This window comes from Streptopelia decaocto (assembly GCF_964273445.1).
Source record: "Streptopelia decaocto genome assembly, chromosome: 2".
Classification (NCBI taxonomy): domain Eukaryota; kingdom Metazoa; phylum Chordata; class Aves; order Columbiformes; family Columbidae; genus Streptopelia; species Streptopelia decaocto.
The window spans coordinates 7,002,850-7,008,849 of record NC_138655.1 but is presented as its reverse complement, the minus strand read 5'-3'; positions in this window follow the sequence as shown (position 1 = coordinate 7,008,849).

The following is a 6,000-nucleotide window of genomic DNA, read 5'->3' as shown; positions in this document are numbered from 1 at the left end:
AAAATATCAATTCTCCTGCCTTATTCTGTATTTTGATTTACTTAGTGAGGTTACAGAAAAAAGAATAAAAGCTATTTTGTTTAGATTCCACCTAGGAACCAGGACATCAAAGTGAGGACAGTGAAATTTTCCTTTGATTGCTGTTTTTCATTTATTTAACCAAAGAAAAACTTCTTATAAGACTTTTTATCTGTGATAGAAGTTCGGCATTTCTTTATCGCTTTATGACGTTAATAGTTGTCTTTCTGAAATTACAGTGTCCTTTGGTCAGTTATTTAGGTGATGTACCGTGTAGTGCAAATTGGACAATGCAGAAGTATTTCAGAACACAGACAAATTGTTTATAGTAAGAAGATAATAGAGATCTTACATGTTCACTTATCACAATTTTTTTCTGGCACATTGTGTCTTACTGAAACCTCTCTTCTCACACGGATTCCTCAACTCCACTTTTTGCTCTTCTCTAGCTTTTCTCACAGTTGGCTTTACTCATTCAGCTTGAGTTCAAGACATTGGCATTTAAGTCTTTTTCAGAGGGAGGTCTCAGTTTCTGTGATGATCAGTTGAGTTCAGTCAGCAAATTAAGTATAAGCAGCATGGACCCAGTTTATTACAAAACTTCACTAAACTGTTTGCAAATTAATTGTCTAAACTCTAGCACTACTTGAGATGCTATCATGTACTGGTATAGACACTGAAGGTTGCAATAAAGCTGCTTGACAGTGATATATAGATAGGAGTGGAATTTAAAAAGAGGCAGAAGGTACAGGAGACCAGTTATATATATATATATATATATATATATATAAGTTTAAAGCCATTCAGCATGCCAAGACAATGATGCGGTTGGCAAAGGAGTTGTATATGGGGCCACCAGCATACACACAGGTCAGCTTGACACATACCTTCATTATGGAATAGACTCATAGAATTATTTTGGTTGGAAAAGACCCTCAAGATCACCAAGTCCAGCCATTAACCTAGCACTGTCAAGTCCGCCTCTAAACCATGTCTTTACAAACTTCATCCATGCATCTTTTAAACACCTCCAGGGATGGTGACTCAAATATGCTTACTACTGCTATGACATTATATAGCAGCCACTTACACTAACATATAGATATCTGCACAACTATGGCCTATGCTCAGGTTCTGCTTGAAATCACTATCTCCTCATAAAAGATCTTCTAAAAGTGATTGCTAGAGATTCCCTGTTATCTGAAGGTCCCTCTAATTTCCAGCAGAAAGGTGAAGAAAAAAACGTGAGAGATCCATGTTCCAGTCTTACATGCCTCCTGCTATACCAGTTAGTCTTGTTCTCTTCAGTGCCCAGACTACTTCTTTGTTTACTGTTTCTGCACTACATTTTGGCTCCTTTGAAGGCTCAGATTTGTTTCCTGTGATGTTAGACTCAATGTATTTACATGTATAACTTGAGCTTCACCGTCTTACAATCATAAATAATCAAGTTATGGATTCAGCTGCAGTTGTCTGCAGTGCAGTGGCTGGGTCCACATTCCTGCAGCAGCACTGGAGGATTACCCAGTCTGGACAGGATGGAAACAAGAGAATGACAAAAGCTAAAATGCCTTACAAAGATAAGGAATTTTAGCATTTCTTGGAAGTCTACATCCAGCACTCCCTCTGATTTCAGGGGTAAAGGATCAGTTCTGATAAGGCCACCCCATGTGTTATCTTCCTGGACATCTCTCACATAAGGGGTTGACAAATAAGATTGCAAAACAGTGGGGGATTTTGACCTTGTATCTCACAGATGAGAAGACTGGGATAAAATATATAAGTACAAACCTGAAGACGTAGGCATCTGGGATATGTGGTCCTTAATGTTTTGCATTTCGAAGCCAAAGTATCTATCGCTGAAGCAACTGTCAGCACAATTTCTTTTGTTTGATTTAGAGTTTTTAGATCTGTACCTGTCTCTTGTGTTTATCTCCAGGATTCATGCTTTCAAACATTTATTTCTTATTTCCACAATGGCTTTTCAGAGTCCCATTAAAGAGAATGGCTTTTTCTCAAAACGAATTTCAAAGAGTAGAAATAAACATACAGAAATGAAGGGTATTACGTGAGAGAAGAAACCAAGGTTTATTTAACATGCAATGGAGAAAAAACAGCTTTTGTTATGAGGCATTTTTTGCAGCATATAGTTACAAAGTAGGAATGTCAGTGTTAAAAAGGATGATCACTAATCTGAATCTCATTGTTTTTCCCCCACAGAAATCTAGTTACAGTATTTTTCTTTATTCTCTTGGGTTGTTCAAATTAGGGTAAGTCATCCATAAAGTCTAATGTATAATTCATGCAAAGACTTAGTGCATTGTGTATTTTTCCTGCTTCAGTAAAATCACATTATTATAATTTGACTTTTGATATAGAGTGGTTATTTATTTAAAATTTTAATTGGAGTCATTATTATGTTTAATATTCACAATAGTCAGTATCAATCGAAGAGCAGGACAAAAACAATTAGATCAGGATGTCTTTTTATAGGTGAAGATTTTTCCTCCCCCATGCCCTAAATTTAAGTGAAAGAGCACATGAAGAAAAAACACATATCCTCTGCTTTAAAGATATAATAAATGAAAATGAAATAAAAATTAGAAAGAGAGTGACCAGATATTAATGGAAATTTCTGGAAATATAGTGTATTTTTATAACCTCATTTACGTTATAAGCATATAGATAAATAATAACTCTACTGAAAACATTGCCATTATACTGGTATGGATGCACTGGAAGTCTGAGATAAAACAGATTCACTGAATTTGTAAAAGCTGTAGGGAAGGTTGTTCAGTACTGACGGAAAGTAAAATCAGTAAAATTATTATTTTTATTTCCTCTAATGTTAATTATGAACTAGCTCATATCTTAACTGAATTTAAGAGATATCTGTCATTATCTCTCTCATAATGATAACAGAATATCATAACAAATTTATTATATGAGTTTTTGATGACGTCAAAGATGATGTTCAGACTAATCAAATACATTCCCAGGAAGTCTCTAGTTTCTGTCATTTGAGTATCAAAACAGAAGTCATTCTCTTATCAGGTTTCAGAGCCCAGAACAGCTTTCTGGTAGTAGCCGGCTGAGTTTCTAAGTATTCAGAGCATCCTCCTCTGTGTGAGAGCATTCAAATCAAACCTTTCACAAAGACTATCTTAATCAACACATTCAAGGCTATCCTAAGGGATTCTGTCCTGCACACAAATTAATGATTGCTTACTTAACAGCAATCAGCTGTTGACTAAAATATATTAGCAATGCTTCAAAATAGACCCAGCAAGCTCTGTGTGATCAGCAGCTTGACCACTGGCCTATTAACTTATGTCTGTAGATAAGATTTCACTCTGAGTACAGATGGTATGGAAGAATCCCAGACAAAGCAGAGAGACGTGTAGGAAAAAGATACTCATTTAATCTCTTCCTTAACAGAATAGCCCTATGTTCTGCCCCAACAGATGGGATGAGGGATGAGTTAACTCTGAATGCGACACGTGCCCTGACTCAACAGATGAGATCAGGTGTGAGCTAACTCTGGGTAATTCTGCACAGCAATGCTAAGTGAATGACAGACAATCACTCTGGGGGTCCAATTATGAATTTACTAAAAGAACATGGTGGTATACAAATGAGAGCGATTAGTGACTTGGCAAAAGTATGTTATAGTAACACAAAACTTATCAATACCTTGATGGCAAAAGCCGTTCTAAAAACAATGGATGGGCAACAATTAATAATGTGAAACTTAACAAGACTTTAGCAGCAGAACTTGAAATGGTATTACTTTTACATGTTCAAGAAAAAGAAATAGAGAGAGAGAGAAGGAAAACAAAGATATGAGGAAGAGAAAGGGGGAAAGAGAGAGAGAGAGTAAGATATCACCACTCCACAGGTACATCGGTCCTGCAACAAGCTCTGGAGGGGGGAAAGCGTTGCAGATTTACACGCCGCCAACCAGGATCATATGTGAGGTTGTTTTATAACCCAGTTCATTTACATGCAAGATAGGAGAAGGCGGTTCGTCTCCTACCTTTGCTCGCTCTTCATGCTAATTATAAAGACTCTTCTGGAAATGGGTCTGGGGTCTTCAAACTAGGGGAAGTTCACAGTACTGAATAGAATTGAGTTGTCTTCCCCATCAGGGGTAGCTGTTGGTTTGTGGCGTCTTCTGGTAGTTGGTTGTCCGACAGATGGTTCATCTCTATCATCCCAATTAGGACACGAGACCTTTTACAACAACACTGTTAATTGCCCTTATCTTACAAGGCGTCTACCTCCATGGCCATAAAACTGGGATAGATAAGATGAGGTGTCATCTATCTTTTCCTCCCAAAGTAACAAAAAACAGACGTTTAAGGCATAATAAGGTCCTTTGTTCTACTAAGGATGAGGGATGCACTTCAAGGTTGTCACACCTTATAACTTGGTGGTGATGGCATTTCTTCTTGCAGATCTAGTTGAAGATGTCCCTGCTCATTGGAGAAGGATTGGATTTGATGACCTTTGAAGGTCCATTCCAACCCAAACTGTTCCATGAGGCCATTATTCTATGATAGCTGAGTTTTTCATACCACCTGGAGAGTCAATGAGAGACAGATTTCCTATGCCCTGGAACACTAGTTTTCCAAATGCAGCTACTGAATGAGAGGAACATTGTTCTTGTCTGACAGCATCTTAGGAGAAGCAGGTGATGCTCCATTTATCACAGAGACAAAATTCATTGATGTTCCCAATACATTTCAATTTGATCAAGCACCTTAAATGAAATAGGCACAGGGATGACTGTTTTTGGGTACAGTGCTGCTGATTAGTAATATGGTAGACCATGTAATGTGCTAGATAAAACCTTTGTAAATCAGTATCTTAACTTCTGACAGTAGAACATAATACACAGCTAGAGGTTTAATATAGGAAACGAGCAAGGGAAAAAAAGAATTATGGTCATCTCCAGATGTCTGGCATTTTTTAACAGAGGATACTCTGAAGCCAGAGACCATATTCATTGTTTTGTACTTAATACCCCTTCATAGACTTTTCCTTCATGAATGTGGTTAATCTTTTCTTGAATTTAATTACACTTTTGGCCTCTTCAAAGTCTTACAATGAGTTCTGCAGCTTAATTATTTTCTCTTTGGAAAAGATTTCCTGTCATGTTCGCAGTTCAGTTTGGTACTGTCACAGTCACGCTGTACCATATAAACCTTTTTCATAATATTCACAGTTTTCATTTGCCTTTCCTGAACTGAAGTCTATACAATGCCTTGATTGGTAGGTATTCTGTTTAGCCGAATATATTTTTTTATACTATTTTCCCTGTGTAACTTTGCTTTTGACATTATCTCTTTTGAGATATGGTAGTATTGGCATTAAATTATACGAATGCACTAGACAGCAATAAAAAAAAAAAAAAAAAAAAAAAAAAAATCTGGTATTCCGTTATAAAAAAACCTCCTGCATTTTATTAGTAACTTTTAATCAACAATGGCAAAACTGGAAAGCTTAAAGTCCCAATGAAATCTGAGTTGGTATTCCATTGCTTGCAGTTTTTTTTAATTTAACAATTCATTCCCACATGAATGATCTAAGTGCTGAAAACTTTTGATATTATGAGTCTTCCTCATCAACTGAGGAAGCAAAGACCTGCATTATGAAAGAAAAATGCCCATATATTCTGCTACATAAATGCAAAGCCACACTTCAAGGACTATTAAAGTCAGAAAAGCCTATACTAACTACAAAAAATCTTTTATATAAATAATGAAGTATGTTTAAACTTATTCAAAATAGAATTTCACTCCCACTAAAAGTCACTGAAGACAAAGAAATATCTCAGAAAAGTAACTGAATAAAAGACTAACTGCAAATTCACATTTTAAAGCTTCAGCGAGAACATTTCACCACCAAGACAGGGTAAGTACTAAGCTAAGGGGAATTACAGCGATGCAATATTTGTCAGTGTAGATCACTCCCCAGGAA